The sequence below is a fragment of the Haemaphysalis longicornis genome, unplaced genomic scaffold, assembly GCF_048455015.1.
Source record: "Haemaphysalis longicornis isolate Haplotype H1 unplaced genomic scaffold, Haemaphysalis longicornis Haplotype H1 scaffold_11, whole genome shotgun sequence".
In the NCBI taxonomy this organism is placed as follows: Eukaryota; Metazoa; Arthropoda; class Arachnida; order Ixodida; family Ixodidae; genus Haemaphysalis; species Haemaphysalis longicornis.
Window position 1 is genome coordinate 39,298,133 of NW_027526214.1, and position 15,528 is coordinate 39,313,660.

The window sequence follows — 15,528 nt, forward strand, 5'->3', positions numbered from 1 at the left end:
AATCAATCAATCAATCAAGCTCCGGCGGAGCGTCAGACTTGGCTACTGCACAACGGAGGCGCACAGCGAGACACGCGCCGGCGCCAGTGTGTCTGCCGTGGCTCTGACGTCACTCCTTGGAATGCGCAGCCCCTCCGACGCTGAGCAGACGGAGCGTCTCTTCGCCCCAAGTGCGAGAAAGCACAGTCTAAAAGCAGCATATCTGCTTCGTGACGCAGATGAGATGATGGTGTCCTACATGTGTTTAAATGGCGGTCGCTGAAAAAATGCATCGAATGGTGGAAAGGTGGTAACAAGCTTGAAAAGAGAGTGCGAGCTGTCCGCTACACGTAATAATTACACTTCGCACCGCTGATCCACGCCTAAGAACTGCGCTTGTTCATTTATTGAACTCAAAACGGCGTTCAAGACCCCTCTGTTCTACAAATATGATAAACATGCGCCTTCCTTTAAAGGGAATATGAAGACAAAACACAAGTTCAGTTCATTCGAAAGATTGCCTCGTTAGGATCCTATTGACACCACTTTTCACACGCACTTCGCTCAAATAAGCGGTATAATTTGGAAAAAAAAGAGAATGCCCATTCGAACTGCTTGCAAATTTCCCGCAACAGAACCTGTGATGTCACACCAGCCAGCTCTGCGATTGGCGGAGGCCGGCGAAAGCAAACGCTAACTAGGCAGAGCCGATAAGCTTGCCGAACGGCCTATTTGCGCTTAAATTTAGGGCACACCCTTTTTTAGCAGTAAGAATAAAGGGATGAACAGTAGTAGTTACGAAAGCTCGCATAAGCATACAAGAACCGATGCGTATTCTTGTTGGTAGTGCGCGCACTATGCTTGGTTTAGCTGTGCAGCAGTCCGTCGCTTGCGACTTTTCTTACACGCACTGGCCGATTGGCAAAATGGGCTTTGTCTTACGTGAGCCTGTTTGTCGAGGATATTTCATGTTTCACGAAACAGTTACTTTCTACAGCAGCAAAAACAAGCCACGTGCAAATACGGTCAAAAAAGAGAGCAAGGGCAGACAAGGGTCCGTGCATCAGTATGGCAGCACCATCTGGGAAGACTGACTACTACAGAGCTGCAACCGAATCACGCAGTGCAAGGTCGTTTGTATACGCTTATGACTTCATTGATGACGTCACAAAAACTTACGATTTGGCTGGAGAATCTAATTTTAACCTAAATTGATTCATTTCTCAGTGAATAGGGCTTCATTTGGTGCCGGACAAACGCTAGGGGCATTATAAAACACGAAATCTCTCTAATAAAACAAACTTGTATTTTGTCCTGATCTCTCCTTTAAAGCAAGTTGCGTTAGAGTGTTGGACGGCACCTGAGGTGCCTTTCTTTGGAAACAAGGGCAACATATATATCTGCATAAGCAACTGTCCTTTAGTGTAATGAATGACAACCGAACGTCAACAGATGCCGGTTGTCGCCAACGCTGTGCTTCTAATTTAGGATGCCGTTGTCAGTTGGCAGAATATTGCCGTTTATCTGAAGGTTGGGATTACCGCGTTCCGCTAAATAAAGTACTACAAAGATATGGAGACATACGGTGCCAGAGCCTACGATGGAAATTCACACCACTGCGAAAAGTTGCCTCAGCACACCGACCTCGTTTCTTCGCACAGGCAAGCTTGGTGAGTCTAGGCAAGCTTGGTGAGTCCACAGATATTTTTCTGCACGCAGAAATATTTACCAAAAAAGTATTTCATGAGAATCTTAAAAGCTCTAGCTCACGTGCGCAGCTAGGCCACTGAATGAAATTTCCACTTTTTTCAACTCCCGTACATGCGGTAGTGCTCTTTAAAGAATCGAGAATCAATGTCTGAAGATGTACATCTGATGGTGCACCCTATGTTCTCTCTAATATGGCCAAATGCAGAAGAAAAAGCTAAGAAACTCAGGTTCAGATCTCAAAGAGAGATTTCCCGTGGAACATAACTCCGAGTGATGCACCCAAAAGGCTGCGGTACACACAGAAACTATCACGTTTTTTACACGCGCAGCCTTGCGGAAATAAAAGTTGAAATGGGAACTTACTTTGAGAACATGAAGGGCTTCTTCCAGGTCTTTTAATGTGTATACCCGCGCATGTATGTTCAGAAAGCCCCAGTGGTAGACATTTTGTTTCCACCGGGCCTGAATCCAGGTGGGTGCTTTTTTATCTTCAAGTTGCTTACGAAAATGTGGAATAAACCTGGAAATAATATATACAAACATCTGAATATTTAAAGCAAAGCATTCTACCTCTACCATCCAACGGTTCTTTCACGGCGTGCAGGACAATAGACTCTCAACGCTGCGGAGGCGGCGGTGGGGGGGGGAGGAAGATTTTAAGGGGAGGGAGGGTTTTATTCACTCACGGAGCACACTGTATATGGCGCAGCGAGTTTACCCAGCCTTCCCCACGCGGAGATGCCTTCTCGCCGGCGGGCGCGTCGGCGGTAGGGCTTTGTCGTCTGCTTTAGCGACGGTTGTTGTGGGCCTGTTTTGACGAATCTCAGCGTCCATTGCGCACGTCCTCAGCATGGCTTGATTGACTTCTTCGACAGCACCTACCGGGTAACCCGGACCCGAGAGAATGAAGCGGTCGTACGGCAAATGAACCTCAAGGATTGGTTTGCAGGGCGCTTAAGCAATGCACAAATCTTATACACACATCTGACCGCTAATGAAAGGCTAAATTTGGCGCACTCCTTGCCACGAATGGGAAGTTTTCTAAATTGATGACTACCAATTCGGCTGTGTTTCAAGAAATGTTGCAACAGGCGAAAGGAGCAACTGGTTCTGGTATATAGCGATTATAAGACTTCCCTCGGCATTCTCGAAATTTTAAACTCACTAAACTACCTAGGTTCAATCGGAATAAATGGGAATCACTAAGCTTAGATGCCGAATTGTTTCGGTGTCTGCACTTGTGTCGCGCCGTGGTCTAGCCCCAAGGGAGCAAATGAGGATGACAAGGTGCCGCTGTCTCACCTTTCGAAAGACTCTCCTCTCTGTTTTCTGTCCCCCGACTCACGGCTGGGCTACAGCGACAGCGTCCACCGTTCTATCCCAGCCGTGGCCTAAGCTGCGGTGTTCGGGACACGGCCTCCGCGAATTCCAGGCAACGGCCGGCAGAATCTCTGCTTTCACACTTTTAGAGCCAGGTGTGTGAATTCAAGCGACATCTCATGGGCAATTGTTGTGGGTGTCGTCGAAAGCTTTGCTTTCCAATCACCTTCACAGGGTGAATTGCAGCCAATTTTATGGTATAATTGATTTATTCAAGTAAATGACTCCAGCGATACATTATATATGCTTGGGCGTTCCGCCGAATACAACACCATTCTTAGTTTATATAAATTTCTTATGTGCGCGTTCTTAGCAGGATGCAGATGCCCAGATTGAACATGTTTATTAACTTTTAAAACTGCTACCACCGGCTAAAGAATGGGAACTAGTTAACAATATTTAGTCCGAGTGAACTTTTAAGATCAGTCGAGGAAAAAGCAAGGGCACGTGCTTCCCTAGCTGTTGTGCCTTTTTCAAAACAACCTGGAATTGCGTTGATCTAAATTGAAGTTGCCACATCCGGTTCAGAAACTCTACCTAAAAAGTAAGATAACTACGCTGAAAGGGCTTTAGCGCTGCAACAAAGAAGTAACTCAGTTTCCCAAGAAACGCAAACCTTAAAGGAGTACTGACAGAAAATTGCCGTGTTATGTTTTTTTCGATGTTAAGGGTGCCTCCCAGACCACTAATCACAGAATGACATATGAAACGGGCGGTCGGAGCGTAAATCAATAATTTAAGCCCCGTTTATTCGTGTCAGTTTGGTTTCGTCAAAATGAACACGGAGGCGGCCTCAATGATGGGAGGGTGCTCTTGATGTCTCCGTTGTGGGAGCAGCCTTCGACAAAGTCAAAGATGCGTGTGGCGCATGGTGGGGTTCGGGATGTGCGATGGCCGACATTGTGCAAAACAGGATCACATGACCCTCACTCCTAGCTCCAGCATTTTATCCTCCTGCCACGTAACGTGTTTGGTAAGGTGCGGAATCTTCATCTCCTCAGTGAGATAGACTTAAGGTACTCTTCGTATAGGCTTTTAGAGAACATGGCAGCCACGTGGGCGGTGGGGTGGGGCCACCGAAGCCCGATGTAAGAAGCCTCAGCTCGACGACGTGCCCCGTCCGGTGACGGTAGATGACGATTGATTGATTGTGGGGTTTAACGTTTCGACGCTACACAGGCATGGAGGCGCATTGTAGTAGAGGGCTTGGGATTAATTTTCACCACCAGTGGAGCTTTATTGCGCGCCGAAATGTCGAAGACACAGGCGTTTTTTCGCTTTCCTCCTCCTCCAGAAAAGCGGCCTCCGCGGCCGGGAATCCAACCCGCGTCCTTCGTCTCAGCAGCACAACGCCATAACCACCGAGCTACCGCGGCGGGTGGCGTGAGACTACGAAACTAGCCGCGACCATTCTGCCTTGGGTCGTCCGTCCTTTTTTCCTATGCTGCTCCAGGCGCTTGAGCGTTTCTTTTCAGATGCAACGCATCCCTTGCTCACCTCTCTGTCCTTCCTGCGTCTGTTCGGCGTTGTCCGCACAGCTGCGCCTCTCCTCCTCTCGTCTCTGCGATAGCGAACACTCTCTCCCAAACAGCTGCGGGTTGGCGCAGCGCGCTATCACTCTGTTGCTGGGCGCCGGTGGGCGGCGCTGCGCTCGGCGCTGCGCGCCCTACGCATCTGCAGTACTCTCTCTCTTGGCGCTCTGCGCTCGTTCGGGCGCTATGAATATAAAGCGGCATGCCACGCTCCGGCGGTCTCAGTCAACGGTCGTCCGCGTTACGCTTGCACTCTCTCGCAGTACTCGACGATTGCTTGATGCGACGGTTTCTCAGCATACGTGCACTGCATGTGCATTGCATGGTGAAAATGGAAAATTAAGCCCACCTCCCTTCACGTGAGAATCCCTGCTATAAGCGTAATCAATACGATGGAAAACGCCAATGGAACCCCCCTTGAGATGCGTTGCATCACACCAGAGTTCCCACGAGGGGAGGTGGACGTAATTTTGGCCATGGCGGGAATCACTGTTCCACGGTCAGTGTTCACACGGCTGTGCAGTTTTATCCGCGGAGATGAGGACTTTCTAACTCATTGCTTCATGTCGCCTCTCAGTGTTCTTCCTCATCCACCCGCCCAGTTTCTGTTTCCTCGACCAGCACGGTCGCTTTAAACTGAGGTATGTATCAAGGCAAGGATGAAGAACCTTGAAGCATTACGCTGTGGGGCCAGCCTCTTGCTAAGACAAAGACGTGTGCGGCATGCAGGCTGGCTCGCGTTCTGCCATGGCCGACGCTGTGTAACTAAAATAAAATCAGCGAGAATCATGGTTTCTGTAATTTATCCTGCCCCATTTACAATATCCCTTTAAAAATGCCGTTGACACCAAGGAAGCTTTTACCTTTCCGGCTATTTAATTGATCACTCGGATGGTCCGTTTCAGTGTTTTCAATGAATGAAACATGCGCACTCAGAAACAAAAGTCGCAGGGGAAAATATTACAGTAACATGGAAATAACAGGGAATGATTTACGACGATTTCCAGCCTAGTTAAGATAGATTTACGCACACGCACACACACACACACACACGCACGCACACGCACAGACACGCATGCACACGCACACGCACGCACAGACGCACGCACGCACACACACGCACGCGCACGCACACACGCACACATGAACGCACGCACACAGATTCGTCCTCTATGCTCCCTACTGTTATTGAACAGGAATGAACGTGTTCTTCAATGCTTGTGGTTTGAGGGAAAAGGACTGCAGATATTTGAAAATACATCCAGCGACGTGTTTAGAGAACTGTTTAAAATAAAACAGAGTATTAAATCACGCGAGATCCTGTATACTAGCGCTAATTTTCCTTTTTGCTCGACGACTTCTAAAATTCCCTGCAACTGATAAAGATTCCCTTTTTCCCTTTCGGCCAAAATTACAGCCGAAAATTTTCGAAAAAAGAAAAATTTCCCGCTCGGAAAATCCCTCAACACGAAAGCAACTTCCATGGCGGCTACTAGCACGTAGTATTGAAATGTTTAAACAAAGGTACGGCTTTTCAAAGTTCTAAAACTTGTGAAAAGCAAAGCAATGTTTTATGAAATGTGTTAAACTTTGGCAGGCGTAACTATAATCTGACTTTCAAAAGTAATGTCGATGTCACACTTACTAGTTCCGTCAATGCTCGTACGTTCCTTTCAAAGTATGCTGTTAAAGGGACGCTGAAGTGAATTTGTCAAGCTCCTGGTTTTGCTTGTACTGCGTAGTCTGGTTAAAAGAAACATCCTTTACATCGTTTATCTGGGTGATAAGGCGGTATTTAGTGTATAAAGCCGGAGTAAGAAAAACTACCATGCGCGGTTTGCGGCGGCCATGCCATCTAACAGCAGTGACGTAATACCAGGTGCTACGGGAATGGACGATGTCCAATATTAAAATTTAAACAAGTTTAGGTTTCGGTTCTGTGAAACAACTTGACTGGCATCCTACGGTGTCGTTGGATGGGCAGTCTCGATATCTCAGTAATCGCCATTACGTGCCTGTGCCATGTTTTCAGCTGTAATATGCGTCACATAAGCCTACCAGGATGGCTTGGAATCGTAGTAGTCACTATCCGACGCCTAGGCAGTGGATGAACGCTCTCCGCGTCACCGTAGATGCTCAGATGCCGTGCGCTTTACCCCCATCTTTGGAGCTTAGCTGGCTCAAGCCTGTATCGTAAAAAGCGTGTTCGCACCAGGACAAGGAGTTAAATTTCGCCTCTCCATCTTGTTGGCGAACTGATGGAGACGAAATAGTGATGTTCTTTTGATGCGCGAGCCGAGAGGACGATTTCGACTCGCTCCGATGACCGACGACCGATGCTTGGAGCGGGTGAGGGATGAGGACTGCCTTCCTTGCTGGATATTAGGTTTATTTACACTATTTACATTACTCCAACTTTACATCAGGTCAGAGTGACGGTTACGTTGTCACTCTGACAGCAGCAGACTGTTCGGCCGAGATCTATACTGAACTAGATCCCCTCTCGACCCGACCGACCCTCGACAAAACCCAACACTCCGGTTTTGATAGCAAAAACCCCGCCTCCAAAAAGGGGGCGTTCAAGAAAGAGAGAAAAACCTTTCAAAAAAATTATTAAAACCATTGATTGGCCACAGGAACCAGCCAATCACACACATGTCCCCACCTGCGGTCACGTGACCTAACACTCTCTCTTACACACTCATAGTGCGTTTTCCACGAACGCCATAGCACCCGACAAGCACATACAGGACATCTGTGGCCTAAGTGGACACACATTACGTTCAGCGGCGGCATCTGCACAAAAGCCAAGCGGAGGGCCCGGAGCGGTCCTCGTGCGGCTGACCTCCCTCCGCGCGGCGCCTCCCGCGACGTCGTGCGTCTGCGTGGGCGGCGGGGCAATGAGGGTTGCTAATTCCCTCCCAGACAAAGGGCGCCGCCGCCTGCCGTCACTCCCACCGGAAGACGCGCTTCAGGCCCACTCGGTGGTCTCCGAGGCGATTGACCCGTCAATGACCAACTCCGCCGCCGGAGTCGAAGATTTTCCAACCTTACACCGCGCGCGCTTTCAACAATAAGAGATACGATAATCTGGCCTCCCGTCAGCTTGTTATGCTGAATGACCCAGCCACCTCCGACGCGACAGAGATACTCAGGCTAATCGACCCCGTCCTTTGACACACAAAAGGACGGACACAACACATGCTCTCCGCGTCTCCGAACTTGGCGTCCGTGCGGCTACATGAAAGGGACCCGGGAAAGCAGCTACCAGCGGGGGCGACGCGGATACATGAGCCCCCGGCGGCCTTAATTAATTACATGCGGAGCCCGAACTTAACACAAGGGTTGGCTGACTCTGACCGGTGCCCACTGCCCGCAAGCAGTCGGTGCTTAATGCAACAGCCCGCGGATAAGAACTCGCTAGTGCGTCAGTGTCAGCCTGCGCGCGTTCTGAGAACTTGCTTGTGGAGCAGTGAACGTGACAGCGCAAAAAGGGTGAATTCAGTGTTGAAAACATTGCTCAAAAACAAAAAAAAGAACTCAACCTAAAAAATCATGCACCATCCGAGATTCGCACTTGCGACTTGCAAAACAGCACCCCTAACGCTAAAAACCACGCGGCCACGTGCTTTTTTCCTGTATTACCTGCTTTACACAACAACACAGAACAAAGATTCATGCATATAAACACATCAAGGTAAGAAAATCAACAACAACCAATACGCTTTAGCCGGTTCGGTTGTGTTAAATGCTTCTCATAGTTTCAAGGGTGTCTATTATGTTCACCCAGCTGGGTTGCTCTTCCTCTAAATTGAATAGATCTCCTATTAGGCAATTCTCGCTGTGAAATAACCCTTAGCAGGCAGTCAATTTGGATTTGCATGCCTGATATCCATACGGGGTTTCCATAAACCATCCAGGCTGAGGAGCATGAACATGTCCAAAAGAACAGCATCCGCATTGTCTATAGGCAGAAAATGTATGCAATACGGTTTGAGCGCTGATTCCATCTGAAGTGTTCGCTGGGTGATGTCCAAATGTAAAACAACTTTGGTAGAATAGAAGAAAATGTGTTCGAGTGCTTCCGGCTTATGACAAAAGGCACAGTTATGACACAGTTGACGTACCAGGGCCCGAAAATCCCCTTTTTAGCCGCCATAATTTCACCGGCAGTGTCCCGGTGTGCAGTTGGAAGACAAAACTTTTAGTGAATAACTCAACCGGTATCCTTTTAACCCATCATAGGAAATTTTCGTCCGAGCCCGCAATGTCTATGCGTCTGTAAACTGGAACCGCCAGCGAAGTTTTGATCGCGTCCTTATACAATCGTCTACGTGGTACAATGCTGGGGTACTCAAGCGAAAACCCTGCCCTCAAAAAACTTTATACGCACAGCACCTGGCGCAGCAACCCGCGTAAACCACCCTTCGTACACCACTTGAAGAAACATTGAAGTCTGGCATTGCGTCTCGCATTCTTACTTGAATCATTGTTCGCATAAAACCGTCTGTGTGGTATCTCAGGAACACTCGGATACGAGCCAGCGATTCCAGTGTTGAAAATATAAAATATGCAATGTATAGCCAAGTTACATTTTTATTTAATTTTAGCATTTCAAGCAGCTTAGATGACTGTTTCTTGTATAGCGCTCGTGCAGTAAGCGTCCCCCTTATTCCCACAATATGTCATCCCCGCCGCGTTGGCTTAGTGTCGAAGTTCTGGCGCTGCTGAGCACGACGTCGCGGGTTCGATTCCCAGCCGCGGTAGCCGGTTTTCTGGTGGATGTGAAAAGAAATAAGCCCGCGTGTGCATGACATGTCGGCGCATGTTAGAGATACCCAGGTGGTCAAAATTAATCCGGAGCCCTCCACTACGGCGCGCCTAATCGCCTAAGTTGCGTCGGCGTGCTAAACGCTCTCAAGTCTCCCGACTGAATTTCTTGAACAGAAAAGCGTTCGCATTTTTGCGGTCCTGCTGCTCACCGTTGTGATAGCTCAACCAGCCAAAAAAATGTGCCTACCGACCCTTGGTTGTGGTTGATTTAATTATTTCGTACCTAGATTAACTTCGCTGACCCTTCTCCCGCCTTTAATTGGCCTTAGATTTCCCTAGTAGCGTACAAGTCAGCGAAGGTTTCCATGTGCGCTTGTGCACCGATTGTGCGGAGTGATCTGAAGTTCGAGCTCGATACAGTGTAGAAAGTAGCATCCTAAGTGCACATTCTTTCATTCACAAATGTGTTGTGGCTTAGTTTCAACTGACCAAACGAATTGCGACGTCCCGTCGGCATCCGGTGGAATAAATGCTGGGCTGACTGACTCTGTCGGAACGTCGGCGAGCCATGCAGTAGCGCAGTAAATACAATTCATTGTATTCCTGACGTCATACAAAACTCCACTGAAAATGGACGAGGATGCAGAGAGGAAGACAGCGTTTTCGAATTGCTTTTTCGGTCGAATAAATTCGCGTAAACGTAGCGAGGGTGTTCGAAACATGAACTACTGACTCCAGACTACAATTTGTGCTTGTAATCCCGCAATGTTTGCAAATCACTTCAGTGTCCCTTTAAGAGAGCCCGTTTAGTGCCCATAATTTCTCGCATCCGCCCTTAAGTACCGCGCACAATTTGAAGACTACGGAAGTGTTAAAAAAAATGTCTATAACCTCGAAACTCTTAAAACATTTCTATGCGTTCTTTCTTGTCCCCAAGAAATCCTAATCATTTATTCGATGTTCGGTCAGTGGTTCCTAAATAGTTGGGAGAACAGTGTGTTTTTAATCAATAAGAAAGTGAAATACATCTGATTGCCGACGCAATCAAATACTGCAAAAAGCTTTGTTACGGAGAAAACTGCACAATTACACGAAATTTGCGCAGCTTCAATTGTGAGCGCACCGGTGTTTATGTTTCGTAAGGCGATGTTATACACAAATCATTTGGTTAAAATTGATTGCGTTCAGTTATTCGAACCTTGGATTCAGAAGTCACGCGTCACATTAAACACAGTTTCAAGTATTGGGACATCTGATTCCATGGTCTTTTAAACTGTTCGCAAAAAATCATAAAATGTGCCACATAAGGCGTTCTTAAAAGCATAACTTGACATTATTTGTATACTGTTCGATGTAAAAGTTATTGCCGTGAAACAACATGCTCAAGTCACAAACAACCACATGGTAAGCCCAGGCATACTGATGCTTGTCAGCCTATAGGCCTCCAGCTACAACCAGCACGGTTGAATGCATATTAATTTTTCCTGTTTCGAGATGCGTTCATGTGTTGAAGTTATGCAACACAAAAATTTAACCACTTCTCTTTCTATGCCACGAACACTCGAGGGGGCACTAACGCTTAAAGGAAGAATTTTTTGCAGATGTCAGATTTTATATTGTCCTAAACTGCTGCAAGCCATTTCCAAACATTCCCTCCGTTGTTTCCTCCATTGAATGCTGTTTGCTGAACTCAACAAACCATGCTCCTACGTCATGGGTACATTCATATATTGGGTAAATGAGATAAGGGACAGCGTGAGAGGGCATCTACATCTAAATACTTTTTGCCGGACTTGTACGTGATGGTACAAACGGTACTGCTGTAGACGAAGAACCCAATGACCGAGCCGTCCGGACAGGTTTTTCAACGTCGACAACCAGCACAATGCGTGACGGCCCACTGAAATCGACATTGAAATGTCGACCGTACAACGGCGGAACTTTTGGATGGCCCACACAGCAGCAAGGTATTCCTGCTCTGTGATTATGTAGGTTTGTTCTGCCGACGTCAATGTGCCGCTGGCATAGGCGACCACTCGCTCCCGCTTGCACAAATGGAGGAGTTGCAACAAGACTGCACCGATACCTTGCCCAGTAGCGTCCGTGTGTAAACCGTTGTTGCAGCGCCATCGAAGTGAAAAAGCACAGGGCTCGACATTAGCGCATTTCTGACAGCTTAAAAAGGCTGTTCGCAATTTTTCCTCCATGTAAAAGTTGTGCCAGAAAGGAAGATATTATTGCAAAGAGAAGCAACTTTTGCAAAATTTCGTATGAAGCGGCAGAGTTACGATGGTAGTCCGAGGAAGCTGCGAACGTCTTTCTGCGGTTGTGGGCGGGGAACATTTAGAACGGCTGAAATCGTATGAGGGCCTGGCAGTTTTCTTGCTTTGCTCACGACGTGCTGTAACACCTTTATCGATTTGCTGGCGAATGTGAACTTTTTTGTATTCATCTCGAGCCCGGAATTCGATATACACGCCAGTACCTCGTCCAGACGTTGTAAATGCTGCTCAAACGTCGTTGAAAAAACAAGAATGTCGTCGAGGTAGCAAAAGCAAGTTTTCTATTTGAGGACGCGGAGCACGGTATCAATCATGCGTTCAAATTTTGCGGGCGCATTACATATCCCGAAAGGCATAACACTGAACTCGTAAAGCCCATCCGGAGTGGCGAAGGCCGTTGTTCTTTTATCATCAGCGTGCTTCGGTATTTGCCAATAACCGGAGCGTAAATCAATGGTGGAGAAAAACTCCGCTTCTTGATGGTGGTCCATAGCGATATCAATGCAGGACATCAAATATACGTCTTTTCGAGTGATCTTACTTAGGGCACGGTAATCAACACAGAAGGAAACTGAGCTATCCTTTTTCTCTACAATGACGACTGGCGATGACCACGGGCTCGACGATGTACGTATAACATCATCATTGAGCGTGACAGTGACGTGGTCTTTATTCTTGCGCTCTTGCGAAGACACACGGTAGAGACGAAGGCGTACAATCAACAAGCCATCTATCTCAATCCGGTGTGCGGCCATAGACGTTCGTTTAAGCTTGAGAGAACTCACATCGAAGGATGCAATGTGCTTCAATATCTGAAGCAACTTTACCGCCTGTGTGGTCGTCAGGTCGGGGCTAATGGTAGCGGTAAGAGCGGACAGACCAGTGACACCGTGCATGCTTGAAGACGTTAGAGAGCTAGAGATTACAGATGCTGACGCGATTTCGACCACTGAAGCGATGTTCATCCCCTCTGATAGTAGAAGGGGCTCACCGGTGGTGTTAGTGACGGCCAGAGCTGCAAGTCCCGTGAAATGCGGACAAGGCACGTCGACATTGCAATTCCTTGAGAAAGCAGCCGGGTTAGTGGTGAGGCAATTACATTCCCGTCAGAAATGCGGGTCAAGGAAACAATCAGGACCTCTTGGCTACAGGTGCCAGAACGTGGTCGGCATGCAAAGTTAAGAACTGACATCGGAGACTTGGGGCAGAAGAAGGTTCTGTGTTCGTAATGTAAATAGCTGAATGAGAACAGGAAATAATGGTGGAAGCTGGCGAAAGAAAACCCAACTCAAGATTAGTTCACATGCCCACTCTCGAAGAGCCACAAATTCAGTATGGTGTCGATCGACCCCGATGAAAACGCGCGCAGTACAAGTTCCAACAGGCTTTATAACATGTCTAGTGGCGGGTATAATCCCGTGCCAGAGTATGAGTTTCTAACTCTTCGTAGGCGTCAACACAAATCCAAACGCACAACAGAAAGACTGGTCCTGCTGTCCCCAAAAGCTTGCAAAGACATACCTAACAGCATTGCTGGTAGAATATTTCATCGGTGCTCTCGAGGAGTTGTGACTAGCTCGACCGATGCAGTTTCCCCTCCATAAACTGTAGCACCTAGGTTTGCTGTTGGCTGCTCGGGCACGCAAAATGGGGCGGAGAGAAGACACAAAACGGCGCGGAGGCGTGGGCGAATGGCGTCTCGTCTGATTACGGTAACCGCGGGGAGGGTCGCCGGAATTCTGAGGAGACGGAGAGCGCTGTCGAGGTGGATACGCAGGTTCTGTAGGACTATAGTTGTACGAACGCCGCGTTCGTACGGAACGTACCCTCGCTGCTCATCTCGCTGGCGCCGTCGACAGAAGCGTGAGATGTGGCCTCGAATATCACAGTAGAAACACACTGGGCAGTCATTATGCCGAACACCCAGACGCGACTGCCAGTTTGCATAGCCAGTCAGCCGAAGGCGGCGAGCAGATGGCTGCGATGTGACCGGGCACGGGCGGAGGCACAGAAGGCTCCAATTTCGAGACCGGTGTTCGGAAAGCTGCCTCCGCGTATGACGGCACGTGGAAAACAAGTGGAGGCCCATTGCGTCGATTTCCCGTGAATGACGCCAAATCCTCCTGGATAACATTCCGCAAGTTAGTCGCCGGCTGGAAGCAGCTGTCTCCATGAGCACAGGGCGAACCATGTTGCTGGAGCTTCTCACGTAATATGCTGCGTATTAAAACACGAAAGTCTGGTTCTGCATGCAGATGTGCAAATCCAACAGCTGGCTGCCGGCGCATTGCTTGAAGCTCATGAAGGTGCAGGCATGTGGCCGGTATGTCATTCACGCTGGATGGATTTTGCACCACAAGTGCCTTGAACGCAGACTCAGCGATGCTGTTGAGAATATGGCGGAATGTGTCAGCCTCTGACATGTCTGGGTTGACCCGACGGCCGAGGGCAAGGACGAGGGCAATTAATAACGACCACTCAGTTAAATTTCAGGAAACCGAATAATAAGCATGCAGGACGTTTTTACCTGCTCCCAAAAGTCCACAAAGTACCCGCAGAATTATTGTTTACTGCCGACGTTCCTGGCAGACCCATAGTTTCGAATAAAAATACTCCAACCGAAGCAATATTTTTGTTTCTGAATCATTACCTATCCGACATCCCGAATCTTCTTCCTTCATTCGTTTAGGATACCCCCTCTCTTCCTCCGCATAATGGAGGGGAAACACAAAGGTGGGCGCCTACCCAGTAGAACCCTCCTTGTTTCTCTTGACGTTGCCGCATTGTATACAAGCATCCCTTTAGTCGAAAGAATCGAAGCTATTTTAAAAGCTCTATCAGAGAACCCGCACCAACATGCGCCAGAAGTGCACATAACTTTCTTAAAACTAGTTTTAACTCTCAATTATTTTGAATTCGACCCTTCTTAGTTTATACAAGTTTTTGGAACCAGCATAGGTACTCCATTCGCGCCTACCTATGCCAACATTTTCATGGGCAACTTGAAGCCACCCTATTAAGCTCTTTTCCGCATAAACCTGAGGTTTACCTCCGCTACATAAACGACAACTTGATGATTTGGAAACATGGTCGCGTGAATGTAGAAATGTGTATATCCCATCTCAATTTTCCGCATCCCCATATTAAATTCTCCTGCCAGTATTTCGAAAAAGAAGTGAACTTCCTAGATAGTACCGTCATTTTAAACAACGGTAAACTTAAAACCACGCTTTCTGGAAAACCAACAGGCAGGCAGCAGTACCTAGATTATAAAAGCCAGTACCCGAGACACTGCAAGCAAGGGATCTTTGTAGGACAATCCACCAGGCTTAGAAGAGTATGCAGTGGTGACAGTGGCTACGTAGAGCACCTAGACGAACACAAGTCCACCCTTATGAACAGAAACCACCCCAAAATCTCGCTCGATCAGGCATACCAACATGCGCCTAATCTCAAAAGGGATGACGTGATCAACAAACAGCGACAAAACGAAAGCACAAGGCCGCCTGCCATAATACCTAAATTTTCAAACGCCCTCTCAAACGTAAACAATATACTGCGGAAGTACTACCCCATTTTAGCCTGTAACGACCGACGTAGATAGACTTTCCCCGAAGCACCAAGGTTTAACTATCAGGGAAACAGGAATCTAAAAGATATTTTAGTGCATGCTAACACAGGGCATTCAAAGCAACTAGTCATAGCCAGCTGCTCCCGTTCCAGATGCAGTACTTGCAGTCACCTGCAGACCCACTGCATTGTAAAAAGCACAGCCAGTAATTATGTTCACAAGTATAAATCAAGTTTTACGTGCACTTCACCCAACATTGTGTATGTTGGAATGCTCAATGTGCCACAAACAGTATATATAG